The sequence below is a fragment of the Panthera onca genome, chromosome A2 (genome assembly GCF_046562875.1).
Source record: "Panthera onca isolate mPanOnc1 chromosome A2, mPanOnc1 haplotype 2, whole genome shotgun sequence".
Lineage (NCBI taxonomy): Eukaryota > Metazoa > Chordata > Mammalia > Carnivora > Felidae > Panthera > Panthera onca.
Window position 1 is genome coordinate 1,875,103 of NC_138340.1, and position 16,509 is coordinate 1,891,611.

Below are 16,509 nucleotides of genomic sequence, written 5' to 3' on the forward strand. Positions count from 1 at the left end.
AAGAAAAGAGCGAGACTATCGGCCCGGTCCCTGACTCTGTCCCTCCTGCCACAGAAGAGCGGGCTGTCACAGGTGGATGGAGCGTTTACTGCGCTCAGTAAGCCCTAGACGTGGTTGTGATCAGCCCCCGGGCCAGGGACAGCTGCTCTGCGTGAAGTGTTCTGGATGGTGATGGGTGTGGGTCTCTGGGAGCTGGTCGAGCTGTCACAGCGCGTGCGGGGACAGGCCCGCGGAGGAGACCCGCGGCACGGGTGTGGCCATACCGCTCTCCAAGCTGCTGCCGGCTGCCCCCTTTCCTGTGCAGCCCACGTAGGACCGGGCTCAGCCCTTCCTCGGAGCCGCAAGGCCAAGACCGCCCGCCTGCCTGTGCCCATGCAGGGGGGTGGCTGGAGCATGCAGCGAGCCGCGGCCCGCCCTCCGGCCCCTGAGCCAGCCTACTGGGCAGAGCTCCTGTCCCCACCCCTTGGACACACTCAGGGATTTGTGATGTGACGGTTTCTGATTAGCGGGCACAGTTGCTGGAAGCCAGGCTGTGACCTTCTGGTCCGTGTGACCTTGAGTAAGGCATATGTGTGGCCCTCTTGGCCCAGCCCCGTCTGGCTGGTGGCAACGCAGCCAAGTCTCGGTAATGGCGGGGGGCCTTCCTGGGGCCTCTGGTAATTGTTCAGAACGCCTTAGGTCATGCTTTCTGGTGGCAGTGGGAATTCGGAAGGGGTTCTTGAGCAGGACGGGTACGTATCCCGCCTCCACTTGGTCTGGGCCATCCCGTGTTTGCTTCCCTGGTCTCTGAGCTCCGTGGGAGCCCTGCTGCCTGCTCCTGAATGGTCCCCACCAGTCCTTTGCCCCTTGCAGAGGGACCGGTCAGGGGAGTGGGGAACCAGGTGGCTGTGTCTGTGGGGCCCCCTTGCCCGCCCATCCTCAGCAGGCCCGGGCTGGGCGGCTGTGGCCTGGACTGTGGCATCTGCCCTTATGCACACCCGGCTCGCTTCCTGCTCCCACTTCTGTGCGGGGACGAGGGCCCGAAGCTCGTGTGCCCCTGGCTGGTGGGTGAGCCCCTGGCGTGTGAGGGCTCTGCTAGGAGGGAGGGGGTGAGACCCATGTGAGGCTGCTGCTACTTACTCTTAAACCATCTGGGGCCCAAGGAGGCGCAAAGACACCAACACAGATGAGCAGGGCTTGCTTCAGGGGCCTCTGGCCAGTGGTAGTCACGTTGGGGGGCTGGGGCTCTCTTTCCTGCACAGAGACCCCAGATGGCCGCTACCTGGTCCCTGTGCAAAGTCCAGGTGGGGTGCCGGCACCCCAGCGGCATGCTGGGCAGTCGGGGGCCGGGGAGGGAGGATGCCCAGGCCTCGGGGGTCCCCGGGTGGGCAGATGAAGGGTTGGCACACGGGGCCCGCTCGGTGCTGCCTGCCGCCCGCTGGCTGAGAGCCGCTGGCTTTGTGCGCCCGCACCTGCTCTCGAGGTCCGTTCGGGACGCTGGGGAGAGAGAGCCGTTGGATCCTTCTGGTTGGTGGGCTGGAGCAGCCATCTTGACTCGCCCTCCCCTGGGGGCTGTTGCAGGTGGGGCGTCTCCGGACCGGGGTCGGGGTCCACACCTTCCCGGGCATCCCCATCCAGCAGCACCAGCCGGAGCCAGCAGCCCGGCAAGAGATGGCCCGGTGCGGCCTCGCTGCTGAGCACGGCTTGCTTGTCTGGGAACCCACAGGTGGATCCCGGGCTGGATCTCGGGGCTGCACTGTTGCGTGAGTGGGGCCCCAGGTGCACTTTGGGCACAGGCTGGGCCAGGTGGGAGCCCATGTGACCTGGGAAAGCAAGCTGACCTTGGCTGCTCACGCACCCCGAACTTCCCGTGAGCTTTCCTGCCGGCCCCGCAGCACGTGAGACGGGGTGGGGCTCTGCTTAATCCCAGAGGGGCCCCCGGGCGCCAGGTTAGGGTAAGGCACTGCCCAGCCCTCGGGCCAGAGTGCAGTTCACCGTGACAAACAGCATCACTGGGCCGGTGCTGGCGCCCTCGTGACTTCTGTTGAAACCGGGAGGAGAAATTCTGTGTCCCCCGCCCCAGACTGGAGACCGGGGTCACAGGCTGTGGGCCGCGTGGAGCCGCTGGACGAGTGAGGCCGGGAGGCCCCGGGGGAGACCACAGCCTGCTCCACACGCTGCCTGGGCGCCCGCTTCAGCTTCGCGCTGAGCCAGTGAGTTCCCTTTCCTGCTTCGGCCAGTTTGAGCAGCCCTCTGTCACTCGTAACCCAGAGTTCTGCCCTTGACCCCGTCCCTGCCGACCCTGCCCTTCCCCGCCCCAGGCATGTGGCCGCTGAAGCAGGGCTCGCCAGAGCAGACCGGCCTCTCAGCCTCCGAGGGCTGTCCAGGGGCCCCCCTCTGACCGGGGGTGTTGAGGTAATCCGGGCGGGCGGGTGCCGCGTGGGTGGCTATTTTGAGGGGCGTCCATACGGGCCCCTTGTGCGCCATGCGTCGTGTTCCCTTATGTGGGTGCGTCCGCGTGTTCATCTGGTTTGCTCTGGGGTTGGCCCCAGCTCGGGGCTGTTAATAAAACCGCGGACGTTTGTGTACCGCCCTCGAGGGGACGTGTGGTCGCGGGTTTACTTTGCTCTTTCTTGCCTCCTGGCGAGCGAGCGGCTCTCGACACGTGCGCCTGCCATCCGAGCTCCCTGGTGAGGCGTCCGGGTCTCTTACGTGTCTCTATCTACTGGCGGTTAAGTACTTGGGACCAGAAATAGTCGTGTGTTTGAAAGATGGTTATTGGTAATAGCGTCGAAAACATTACGCACCTGGGAAAAAGCCGGACAAAGACGTACGGCTGCTCTCCAAATACGGTGGAGGAAAATGAAAGAACCGGCGAGGGAGGGACACACAGCGCGTTCACGGAGCGGAGAGGCTGGGAAGGTGCTGCTTCTTCCCTCGGCGGATCGACAGACGCGACGCATTCCCAACTAAAATTCCAGCAGCCTTTTTTTTTTTTTTTCGGTAGAAACTGACTTGATGATTCTAAAATTTATATAACAATGCAAAGAAGCTAGGACAGCCGAGGCAGCCTTGAGCAGAAATTTAGGGGACAGTTAGTCGCCAAGACTTAGAAAGCTGCAGTCATGAAGCAAGTGTGGCTTGGGCACAGGGATGGACAAATTCACTGGTGGGGCAAAAGACACAGAAGTCCGGAAACAGACCCACACGCAGGAGACACCTGCATCCGCACCCAAGATGTCACGACGCGTCGCTGGGGGGAGGACTCCCCTTTTCAGCCGGTGGACCTGCAGGTAGAAAACCCCGAACCTTGATCCCCCCGCTTATGCCCTGCACAAAAACAGAACTAAATGGATCGTAAAGCTAGATGCCGAAGGGCAGCAAATATTTCAGATCTCTTCTCCCACCCCATGTACGGCCTTACGTGGTGCTGCACAGCGTCAACCCATCAGAGTGGTGGGTATTTGCAGAATTAATTAACCCGGCAGGCGGGCTGCAGTATGGGCTATGTCCACAGGGTGGCAGGGCCGTGCCCCATGCAGCCATTCAAGGCTCACACCTCAGAGAACGCTCTAGAAGGTCCCTGGATGGAAGTCCTTCTAAGGTGGAGGACAGGTGTCTCGATCTCCTAGACAAGTCCCCAAAAAAATACCAACAGTATTTCAATCTAGTAGTCAAACAGAACAGGCGAAGTTAATATTTTACTTAATGCAACGTATCCAAAATACCATTTCAATGTGTTACCGATAGAAAACGCCGTCAGAGAAACATTTTTGGGGGGAACAGAACCTTCAGAATCCAGCATCTTGTTTCATAACATGGCTCATCTCAGCACGGACTGGCCAGGTTTCAAGGCTCAGTAGCCACCCAGGGCCGATGCCTCTTGATGGTACAGTGCGTGACCTGGCCAGAAGACACCAGACGGGACCCTGCGTGGGAAGGCTGTCACTCCCGTTGACACCCTCTGTGCCCTGCTCCTCTTGTGACGTGTGTCTCCTGATCACGCCTGTGCCTCCAACCCGGTGTCAGAGAGGACCTTCCACACTTGGCCCGTGTTGTGGGCTCCCCACCTGTGACCTCAGCAAGCCACCGAGGTGGAAGACGGACGTGATGGGCTTGCCTCGCAGATGAGGCTGACGAGTGGGTGATACGGCTGACCCTGGGACTAGGACTTCTTCCCTATTTTCTGTGAAAACAGAACTTCCTCTTTACAAGGCTAGTTTGAATTGCATGTTCCGTTACTTGTAGCTGCAAACTAGAATCAAACAATACTGAATATTTTATCGATGACCTAAAGGAGTTGGCCTGGAATGATGCATCCAGAGACGCTTAGAAGAAATCAGTGTCCTGGGGTGCCTGGGTGGCTCCGTTGGTTAAGCGTCTGACTCTTAATTTCAGCTCAGGTCACGATCCCAGGGTCGTGGGATTGAGCCCCGTGTTGGGCTCCGTGCTGAGTGTGGAGCCTGCTTGAGATTCTCTCTCTCTCTCTCTCTCTCTCTGTCTCTCTCTCTCTGTCTCTCTCTGTCTCTGTCTCTGTCTCTCTTTCCCCACCCCCCGCCTCTCTCTCCCCACCCCCTGCCTCTCTCCCCCATTTGCATGCTCTCTCTCTCTCTCCAAAGTGAAAAGAAACCAGGGTCCCCCCCTTTTTAAATTAATGTTTATTCTTGAGCGAGAGAAAGAGAGAGCGCGCGCATAAGGGGGAGAGGGGCAGAGTGAGAGAGACAGACAGAATCCGAAGCAGGCTCCAGGCTCTGAGCTGTCGGCACAGCGCCTGATGCGGGACTCAAACCCAAAAGCTGAGGGATCATGACCTGACCCAAAGTTGAATGCTTAAACCAACTGAGCCACCCAGGCGCCCCGAACAAACACTCTTGATATTGATTACAACATGTAGAACTCTAAGACCAGTTTTCTTAAGTGGGCCCAACCAGAGAGGGCCCAAGGATTGTGCTGTTGAACACCTGCGTCACTCCCATCCATACAGATTTAGGATCCCTCCTTTTGAGCGTCAGTTGCCAGTAGATTGTGGGGAAGGTGTCCCAGGGTTATGGGTGGTAGTGTCCAGTGGAGATTAAGGAAGAAAACTCTTTTAACAGCCCCAGGAGATTCTGTTGTTTGGCCACAAAGTAGGTCATTCAGATTTCCAACATGTAAAGTCTCGCAGTAAATCTTGTTGAAAGCGACAGAAATGTATGTGTGAACCCCCTTGCAAACGATGAAAGCTTATGCAAATAATGTGTCTCCGTCTTGTTGGTCCTGGGAAAGCCAGACCGGGGAAGATGAGGGTCCCTCTGCTTGAGAGTTCCAGTCCCTGGGGTGGCGTTCTAGAGTCCCAGGACTAGAGAGGTTTCCTGCGCAGGGGAGGCAGGGACGTGGAATACCCAAAGGGTATTCTATGCAAGCATGTGGGGCAAGACCAGGAATAGTTTCTGTCGCAATGTGTTTTAGAACCGGAGGCTGGTGACGGTCTCTGCTGTCCATCAACCCCTGTGAGGGAGAGCAGAGTCTGGAACCTTCCAGAAAAACCACCTGGCCTGGTGAAGGCAGTTAGCTCATATCAGCCGCATGGAGCTCTGAGACCTCTCCATCAGCCGCGGCTGGGGTCTGTCTGTCTGGGTGGTCTACCCTGGAGCTTATGTTGTGACCTAATTGCCAGGGAACTTGAATGCCAAATGCAATAAATACCCAGGCCTGGTGGGGCAGCAGTGGGTGGTGGCAGAAAAGATCTGCGCAAAGACCTTGAAGCCTGGGATGGTGCGCATCCCACGTGAGCAGCAGGGAGACCGGAGTTGGGTGGTCCTGAGAAACACACGGACGAATGGGCACTGACCTCAGTTTCCCTCATCCAGTCAAAGTGGAGCAGGATAAGGTCCCCAAATCCGAGCGTCTGGGGTCAGACGTGGAAGGCGGCCAGTTGAGTGGCCGTAGAGCCTACATACAGCAGGGCAGAGCCACCGTGTCATTGTGAGTGGGCAGGCCCTGGAATGCTTGGGCCCAGGAGAAGAGCCTGTGCTTTGGAAAGCATTGCGGCTTGGGTGGCACCAGGGAAAACCTCCGTGGTCCCTGGAAGTCTGGGGTGGGGAGAGGACTACGTCTTGTACCTGGCCATGAGCATGTCTGCAAGGAGAACAGACTCTTCGTGTCCTGGAGTAGGTCGAGGGAATAGTCAACCTTGATCGTTATCTAGAGGATCCCCTTGGATCCTGGCTGGGCTAAGAGACGGGATTGGGCTCCCTCGAAGGCTGGAGAAGCATCACCTCTCCCCTCGTGATGTCCCGCCCTGTACCCCATTCTCCCATCCCAGTGAAGGGCCCCTCGAGAAGCTGATGGGAATACCGATAGGAATGACAAGGGGGGCACGGGGGGCGAAGGCCGTGGACCTCCATCCTTGGTCCACCCCAGGGGCCATGGCGTGATGCTTCCACTCTTCCTATAAGTGAAGCCGACTTAGGGTTGATGGGGACCAGCGACATCCACTCTTTGGTTAAAACGTCACAAATACCTCAGGAAGCATTGAGATGATAAGATTTCAGTGCTGACACTTTCAAGATGAAGATATCCGAGGGTTCAGGGACACAGGGTGTAAAAGGCAGGAGGAGTGACGATTGCGTTAGGAGGACAAACGTCGCCTTGGCTAACGAGTGCATCCATCCCAGCAAGACCACAACCGAGCCAGCGGACAAAGAGCGTTCTGAGCTTGAGTCCGCTCTGGCTTGAGGGGTTTTAAGTAGGGAATGCCCCCCACCCTGTCCTTTCTGCCGCAGGCGTCTGGGACGCTGGCTTTCCAGGTCTTTGGTGAAACACCTCTATCCTGTTGCTTGAGTTAGCTGTTGATGCATAACCTTATCCCCCAGCTGAAACAACAGTAAACACTATCTTACGCTTTCTTTGGGTCAGGAACTTAGAAGCCACTCAGCTGGGGCTTCTGGCTTGGGGTCTCTCATGAGGTTAACATCATCCGAACACCATCCCGGGGCTGCAGGATCTAAGGGTGGGGAGCTTTGAGGGGTGACGAGCGTCCGCACGATATGGTGGCTGCCTTTTCCCAGTTGAGTCACCTGGCCTCGGAAGTCACACTCTGTCATGTTCCCAACGCCCTGCCGGTTACCAGTCTCCAGGAGGTGCAGGTGGGAGCCACACGGGGCGTGAATAACAGGTGCAGGTCACTGGAGGTCTGTCTCCCCGACGTTCTCCACGCTCACAACACATTCTCTTGGTTCTTTCTAAAAGGAAAACATGCAAAAGAAGACAGAGTAACAGTTTGCAGCGGTCATTTGGTTCCTAGGCTAGAGAGGTGATTGGAAACACGGATGGGAAATGAGAACAGGGGCTCCTGGGTGGCTCAGTCGGTTAAGCGGGTGACTTCGGCTCGGGTCATGATCTCACGGTCTGTGGGTTCAAGCCCCACGTCAGGCTCTGTGCTGACGGCTCAGAGCCTGGAGCCTGCTTTGGATTCTGTGACTCCCCTCTCTGCCCATCCGCTGTTCATGCTCTGTCTCCCTCTCTCTCTCTCGAAAATAAACATTAAAAAAATTTTTTTTTAATTTTTTTAATGTTTATTTTCGAGAGAGAGAGAGGGAAACAGAGTGTGGAGAGGGCCAGAGAGAGGGAGACACAGAGTCGGAAGCAGGCTCCAGGCTCTGGGCCATCAGCCCAGAGCCTGACACGGGGCTCGAACTCACGGACCGCGACATCGTGACCTGAGTAGAAGTCGGACGCTCAACCGACTGAGCCACCCAGGCGCCCCAGGCAGGCAGTCACTTTTTAATTGGGTAAGTACATTTCATTTTTTGCTCAACAAAACTTTTTTTCCAAAGTTTATTTTGAGAGAGAGAGAGAGAGCGAGCGAGCACGCGTGTGCGCTAGGGGCAGAGAGACCAGGAGAGAGGAAGAGAGAATCTCAAGCAAGCCCTGCACTGTCAGCACGGAGCCTGACGCAGGGCTTGAACCCATGAACTGTGAGATCACAACCTGAGCCGAAATCAAGAGTCGGCTGCTTAACAGACTGAGCCCCCCAGGGACCCTGCTCGATAAGACTTTGTGAAAAAGTATGATTTGTTGGTTAAGTGTTAGTCTTTTATCTGGCAGGCTTATTGTCCCCCAAACCTTATTCCGTACCCCTCTTGGGGTGTTCTGGCCAGGCCGCAGGGAGGATAACGTAGCCCCTGGGGGCAAAGACGCAGCCTTGAAGCCCCTCGCCGGAGGTGGGATGGAGACGATCTCCCCGGCCTCCATGACCTTGCCCTTGGTCGGGGAGGAGGGTGGCCTGGATGCCACAGAATGCCAGCGTGCCACAGAATGCCAGGATGTCAGGAACTTGGCTTTGCTGGAGGTGTCAGGAAAGCCACCGTGAAGCTGCCCGGGGCCCGGGAGCCGAGGCATTTCAGGACACAGAAGAGGGCAGTGACCGAGCTGGGGGCCCAGAGCCGAGGCATCCCAGCACACAGCAGAGGGCAGTGACGGAGCCCTTGCTGCACAGGAGGAGGACATACCCAGGCTCGGACCGTGTCTGTGTCAGGGAACGGGGCGAGGTTCCCAGCCGGAGCCCACAGGGAGCTGGGGCTCAGGGAGCCGCCCTGTCTTCCCTGGTGCAGTGACCCTGAAGACCAAGGCCACAGTGATGGTTTGGGCCGTAACAGTGCAAACAGCCACGATAGAAACCACTCCAAATGCGGTTTGCTGGAGCACGAGGGTGGCTGTGTCGGGACGGCCGATGAACTGTGAGGTGGGGGAGTTGAGCAGGACGTAGCCGAGGGCCCCGTTGCTGGCTTTGAGTGGGAGAGTGCCTCGGTGCTTCCTGAAGACCCCAGGACCACAGCCGTGAGGACAGAGAGGCGCATAGTCGTGCAGGCGGGAGCCGCTCCTGGGGGGGGGGGGGGGGGGCCTCTTTACAAGCTAGGAAGCACGCCCCCTTCCGGACACGGCCATCCGTGCGTACCGGTGGGCTGCGCCCTTCACACATTTGTCTACATCCGATGAACGAAGCAGAAACCATCCCTTCCGTTCAGCATTTCTTACCGATTCCCGTGATAAAAATAGACACACTGTCTACCCGGTGGGGCCATGTCTACACTGCCCCCTGGCATGTGGTTTTACGGACAAAATATTTCCTCTAGCGTTTCACTGTGGAAGGTAGCCATTTCATTGTCCCTCATTTGGAAATAATTTTGAAATTATAATAGACTCTTAGACCTTACATATTACTTCTCTAGGTCACATACCTTATATGCAGCCTTAACCTGACCGGGATTATTATTTTTTTTCCCCGTAAGAACACAGGAAACTAGATCCAGAAAAAGACACCATACTTGTGGTTATACCATGGGCGGGGAAGGGGGGGGCGGGGAACGGCGGAAGAAGTAGGTGGGGCTGGTCAAGTGCCCCTTTGGAGGCATGATCTACGGCAGGACCAGAGTGGACACCGCTGTGCGGTCCGTATGGAAGTCGCTAAGGGCGTGGATCCTAAGAGTTCACATCCCTTACGAGACGGTGGATGTTAAGTAACTGGGAATCCTCGCACAGTGTATGTGGGTCGTCATGCTGTATACCCTAAACTTCCACGCTGCCATGTGTCAATTTTAGAGTGGTAAAACTGGAAAAAGAACATTCTCATCCCCAGAAAAAAATTGTACCTATGTGGGGTGGTGAATATGTTAACTAGTCTTACTGTGGTGATCATTTATATATATGTGTTTGGGTATATATTTGTGTATATACATGTATATATATCACTATATGTACATATCGTATACATATATCACTACACATATGTACTCTATGCACATACATAGTGATGCATATATAACACACATTTAGTGACACATATGTGGCGAGATATGTGTATACATCTCTCTATACATGTAAAATTACTATGTTGTACACCTGAAATTTATACCATGCCCTATGTCAATTGTATCTCAGGCTGGGGAAAAACATACTAATAATCTATTCGACATCAGGGAATTATTGTTAATTTTTAAAAAGATTTTGTAACGTTTATTTCTGAGAGAGAGAGATTGATTGTGAGAGGGGGAGGGGCAGAGAGAGAGCCCCAAGCAGGCTCCATGCACAGCACAGAGCCCGACGTGGGGTTCGATCCCACGAACTGCAAGATCATGACCTGAGTCAAAATTAAGAGTCAGACCCTTGACTGACGGAGCCACCCGGGTGCCCCAAATTATTGTTAATTTCTAAGGGTGATCATGATATTAAAACGGCATTGCCATTTAATGATGGTGATATCATTAAAACCTCTTTTCAGAGTTAGATGCTGAAGCATTTAAAGGTGAGATATTATTAAGTCTATAAACTATTTTAAAATGCATCAGAAATACAAAAATAAAATATGTATGGAAAAGTGTTGAGAGTTACTGACCTGGTTCAGAGGAGTAATATTTATCAAGAGTTATTAAAATCAGTAAGAATATAACAATACTGTAATAAAAACAGGCTATGAAGAGGTAGTTTGGGGAATATAGATAGCGAAGACATCCAGGAAAATCTAGGGATGTGCAGTAAAACGATGGCATACTGTTTGTCACCTAGTAGATTAGCAAAACTGTTTACAATTGCAAAATCCAGTTTTCAAACAAATTTTTTAATGTTTATTGTTTTTGAGAGAGAGAGAGAGAGAGAGAGACAGAGGGTGAGCAGGAGAGGGGCAGAGAGAGGGAGACACAGAATCTGAAGCAGGCTCCAGGCTCCGAGCTGTCAGCAAAGAACCTGATGCAGGGCTCTAGCTCACAGACTGCGAGATCATGACCTGAGCCGAAGTCGGATGCTCAACCGACTGAGCCACCCAGGTGGCCTGCAAAATCTAGTTTTAAAGGGAGAAAGGGATGAGGTTTTTGGTAGATAGGTACAAGAATTTGAAAGAGCAATTTGGTAAAATGTGCCAAAGAGGCTTAAGGTCACAAGTATATGTGCATGCAGACAGGTCAGTACCACACCTCCAGGCATCCGTCCTACAGAAACCCCAGCCACTTGTGCAAAAACACACAAGGATATTCACTGTGCCCCTTCCTTTTGCTTGCAGTGGATTTCCAGGTGGTACCCACCTCCGGGTCTAATCCCCTCCTACAAGAGCACCACTAATGAAGTGACTGCTTAAGCGTGTAAATCTGATCATGAGTCTGTTTAAAACTGATCACGTGTGCTCTGGATGAAGTCTACACTCGTTAGCCTAGCAGGAAATGCACTCTTATAACTTGAAATTCCACAGATGCCCCAAGGCCTTTCACTTCTCTGTGCCCTTGCACATATTCTCTGACCTGAAGATCCCTCTCTGTTGCTAAGGGTGTTGTAGAAAGTGGATGGCACCCTCTAGGGGATGATGGAAGAAAGTTGAATGAGAGGAGTGTCTGTGAATGTGCAGATATGTTTGAAGAGAGCCAACAGAGACCCTGCAGCATTCTGCAAGAGTGGGAGCTGTTACCACCTCTGATCCGAAGGGAAGAGCAGAAGAACTGATCCCAGAACCCAGCACAAAGGGACCATACCTTTCACTAGCCAATCAGCCATGGACAAACCATGACCCAGCATGGACGGAGCCAGCAAGACTGCTCCAGGTTGGCCAAACCCAAATAGAAGTCAGAAGGCGGAGCTCCGTTGATATAATCCATAGAAGTCCGTTTCCCAGCGCAGAGGGTGGGACAGAAACAGGTGTATGGGGGGGTCAGGAGGGACAGAAACTCAGCTCAAGCATCATTTCCTTTGGCAACCATTCCCAGATCTTTCAAGACTGTCCTGTTCATTCCCTGTGTCCTTGTCCAGCTCCCAATACAAGCTTCTCATACTGCCTTTCACAAAATGGTGAAGGACTCCGTTGATTTGCAACCCTTCATTCACTGGACTGTGACGTTCCAGGGTGGTATTACTGAAAGAGAAGGCAATTCCGAATCAGAGTTCAGAGTCAAATCTTGGCCCTGCGGTTTACAAAGGCGTTTACTTTTCCACATGTTTTCAATTCTTTTAGTAAAATCATGGTCATGATAATACCCTATGGGGTTGCCGTGTGGGTTGAAAGCAAAAGTTTCCTCAAAATAACTCCTGCAAGAGAAGAGACTCGGTGTGTGATTGTGTATTAGATGTGTTCTCTTGATGGCTGGGCTTGATTTCGGGATTAACCTTCCTACGTGTGGAGAAAGTTACATCTTATGAATACCTCTGAGGTAGGACTCAGAGCTCACATTAGAGCTCTCCGCTGCAGCAAGGGTGCAGGCACCTGACCTTGGTCCCCTGGACCAGAGTACTCACCTGAAGGCTTCTCTTTGGAACCGAGCCCTTGGAGACGTCACGTGGTTCTTACTTCCTGGCGTAAGTGGAGGCAACAGTGATTTCCTTTAGAATTTCTTGGGGTAGCAACAGTGGCAACAGTTTTTCTTTTCGTGTCTGCTCTGCAGTGTGTCTGGCTTAGATCGCTAACGGTTTTCTGATCTATGCTGTGTCCATTTAGAGCACAGTTTATTGCAACGTAAGACGATTCTTAATTGGCGCCTGTCTCACTCCGTATCTTGTTTCAGCACCTGGACAGCTCGCCTCCGTCCAGTTGCTGTACTTTTCCTTTTCCTGAAACTTCTTAAACGTAGCTGCTGAGTTGCATTAGGGCTCAATGACCTTTCAAGGGTAGAGAGTTCCTGATTAGGCCCTAGGTAGGATTCTAGGCAGTGGTGAGGGCATTCCAAACAAGTGAAAGTGTCCTAATAGTTATTATGATGGGTCGACAGAATGCACTTCCTGAAGGAACGAGTGGTATAAGAGTAAAGGCACGAGACACGGCCAGTCCAGTGGGCTGAGAAGGAAGGCTTGGGGGTGTTCAGAGAAAATGCTTCTGCGGGTGCCCATCTGTCTGACTGCAACCCTCCCCATGTGGACAAGGGGGTTGCGAGCAGTAGGCAGGCATCCTCTCCTGAGGGTTTTTCGTAAACCCGGGACCACAGCCCTCACTGCGCACAGAGAAGGGAGTCTGAAAACGAGTTCTGCCAACAGACACGTGTCTTACTAGCAGCAGGGGGAGTGCCAATGGTTCACAAAGATAATGATAGTGTTTTCGCATGGACAAAAATTGCTGTGTTGCAGACCCGACAATGACAATACGTATGATCGGGGAAATAACAGGTAAGTGAAAATAGGTCCATGGTTTTAGGGGTGGGGGGGGAGAAGGTATACCAATCCATATCGCAAAGCTGAATGGAAGCCATATGGGCCAAATAACAATTAAATTCGCACTTCCAAAACACAGGAGATGTGGGTAGCACCAAAATATCTAATTAGATCACGCAATAAGGCACCCAGCAGATTGGAAGCATTTTTAAAAATGTGATAATATCAGGATTGGGATAAAGAATGAACTGACAAAGCCTTACGGAGGGTAATTTGATATTATCTATTAAAATTTAAGATGTAAACGCACTCCGCCCGAACATCCCGTATCTAGGGGTCTGATGAAGTACACACACATTTGGTCAAGCTGTACGTAACATGTTCATCGTAGCATTATTTGTAATAATGGAAAGTTCAAAACAACTCGAATGCCACCAATAAAGAAACAGTTAAATTAGATCAAAATATGTAGTTTAAACGTAGGGGCACATTCATTTAATGTGATACACGGTCTAGCCCCAGGTGTTTATCAGGTATCTGCACATTCAAACGGCTTAGTTTAAGAAGTCAGTCTATTTAGTTAATCTGTAGGAATCACAAGGTTCTCCACAGAATACTAGCTTAATAAAAAATTACAGAAAAATTATCTGTATGTGTGAGTGTGGTATTTCTTTAGCCCCTGGACAATGAGTAAGAAAGAAGTCTATGTAAATTGAAAGGTCTTTTCTTCCCCATAAATCTGGACCTGAAATGAGATGGAATCTGTGATTGCACTGATGGAACGCTCTCCTCAAACATCTGTGTGAAGTATAAATCCAACATTGAAATGGCATCCAACCTCAAGAAGCCCCACGGCCCACTCAGTCATGTCTTCCTGGATGGTCAAGCCTTGACCGTGAGCTTGCCAGGGGTACATACTATGTCATTCCATCTCAAGTCCCAGTCCCAATGGAAAATTTCCCTAGTTAAGAATATCGTTATCATTCCACATATTTTCTTTTCTTGTCCAAAGAAACCTGGTCACCAGCACTGTTGTCATCTTTCAAAGAAAGAGACACAGACACAGAATCCGAAGCAGGCTCTAGCCTCTGAGGGGTCAGCACAGAGCCTGACGCGGGGCTCGAACCCACAAGCCATGAGATCATGACTTGAGCAGAAGTCGGACACCCAAGCGACTGAGCCACCCAGGCGCCCCACATCTGGTAAATTTTTTATGTTTATTTTTGAGAGAGACAGAGAGAGAGAGAGTGTGTGCGAATGGGGTGGGGGGACACAGAATCTGAAACAGGCTCTGGGCTCTGATAGGTCAGCACAGAGCCCGACTCGGGGCTCCAACCCACTAACCGTGAGATCAGGACCTGAGCCGAAGTTAGATGCTTAACCGACTGAGGTGCTCCATCTATGCATCTGATAGGGATTCAGAAAATTCTGGGTTCAAATCCAGACTACTCTAGGACCTGGGAGCTGGTGTGTTAACCTTGCCTTTTATTTCTGGTGCTCTGATCTCTGAGACCTCCCTGATCCCGGAGGGGACAGCCCCTCCCGGGGCTAATTCCTAAAGACCGGTAACAACTCAACCTGCAGTGTCCCTTTCATATGCAAACCCATGAATTCCAGGTCGACGCCCCATCGCCTCCTATGTGGGGCTCTCACAATCTGGGTCACTCTCCCCCTGCCCTAACCATTCCAGGGCCAGTTTCCAGACGACTAGGGACAACACATACGCTCCCCAGGCCGCTGAGATTCTTCACATCAGTGAATCCTAAACGTGCTGTGTCTGATCGCCTCACTTGTTTCTTCCCACGGAAACCACAATGAAGGTCCCCGCCCGTGTTTCCCACACCCCTGCCTCCTGATGGATCCTGGTGCTTCCTGGAGTGCTCCCCACCAGCGGCATGCTCCCTCCGTTTGGGAAGTGTCGGCAACGAACTGTCTTTTCCACGGCAGCTCTCTCCTGATCCGTTGGCCCCACCATACCTAGATAATAAAACCTACATTTTAGGGGCACCTGGGTGGCTCAGTTGGCTAAGCGTCCGACTCTTGACTTCGGCTCAGGTCATGATCGCTCAGTTCGTGGGTTCGGGACCCGCGTCAGGCTCTCCATTGACAATGCAGAGCCTGCTTGGAATTCTCTCTCTCTCTCTTCCTCTCTCTCTGCCCCTCTCCCGCTCTCTCTCTAAGTCTCTCAAAATAAATGAGTAAACTTAAAAAAAAAAAAAAACTTACATTTTAAAGCTCCTGGGTAGTTGACCCTTTAAGAACCAATGTCTTCATTTGTTTTTTTTTTTAATTTTTTTTAACGTTTATTTATTTTTGAGACAGAGAGAGACAGAGCATGAACAGGGGAGGAGCAGAGAGAGAGGGAGACACAGAATCTGAAACAAGCTCCAGGCTCTGAGCTGTCAGCACAGAGCCCGACGCGGGGCTCGAACTCACGGACCGTGAGATCATGACCTGAGCCGAAGTCGGACGCTCAACCGACCAAGCCACCCAGGCGCCCCCCAATGTCTTCATTTGTAAAAAAGGAGGGAGCAATAGCTTTCCCTTAAAGTGCTCATAGAATTAAATTAAAAAATGGATAAACTCTTCTTCAGAGCAGTTGCACGAAGGGGGACTTGGTTCGTTTCACACCATCCTTACAAGACATCATGGCTGGGAAATCCATCCCACTGACCAAAGCAGATCTGGCTGGTTATGAAGATTCTCCGGGCAGCAAAGGATAGATACTGAGTTCTGCTTTATGAAATCTCCTGCACCCAGAGGCACCGGCCACTTCAGGGCCATTTCCAGCTCAGGCGCTCTTTGTCCTTGCCTAGAAAATGCAACCACAGATATCCCCACAACTCTTGAGGAAAACGCCAGTTCATTAAAACCGAGCCCCTTTGGCCTTCTGAGGGCATATTGTCGCCGGCAGGCATTCTCGATGGACGGCGGTTTCTGAGGCTCCAAACGCGGCGGGGGCGGCAGTCACACTTGGGGCACCGTCGGACCCTTCGAGTTACCCACAGACCCCGTTTCTGGCCGGGCGAAGAGCGTCTCGTGGAGGGCATGGGAGCCACACGGAACTCTGTCAAAGAAGTGCGGGCGTGTGTCCTCCAAAGACGCATCCCGTGGCCATCCCTCCAAAACGTTGCAGGCGGATCCTGGCGATGACCACCTGAAATAATATCGCCAGCGTTTCCTAAGGATGACGTCTTGTGGGTATTCAGGAGGGTTAACCGCCTGTATCAAACGTGAGAAACCAGGAATTTCAGGACTCTGGTGTGAAAAGGCAAGAGTCCCTTGGAGAGCGTCAAGCGTGGAGTCTCTCCCACCGGCGGTGAAGTCCCGCGGGGTGGCCTGGCCCGCACCTTCTGTGTGGTGACGGTGTTCATCCCACCTACGCTGAAGCTGATCGGAGAACTGGCGTCCCCACAAACGACAGTCACG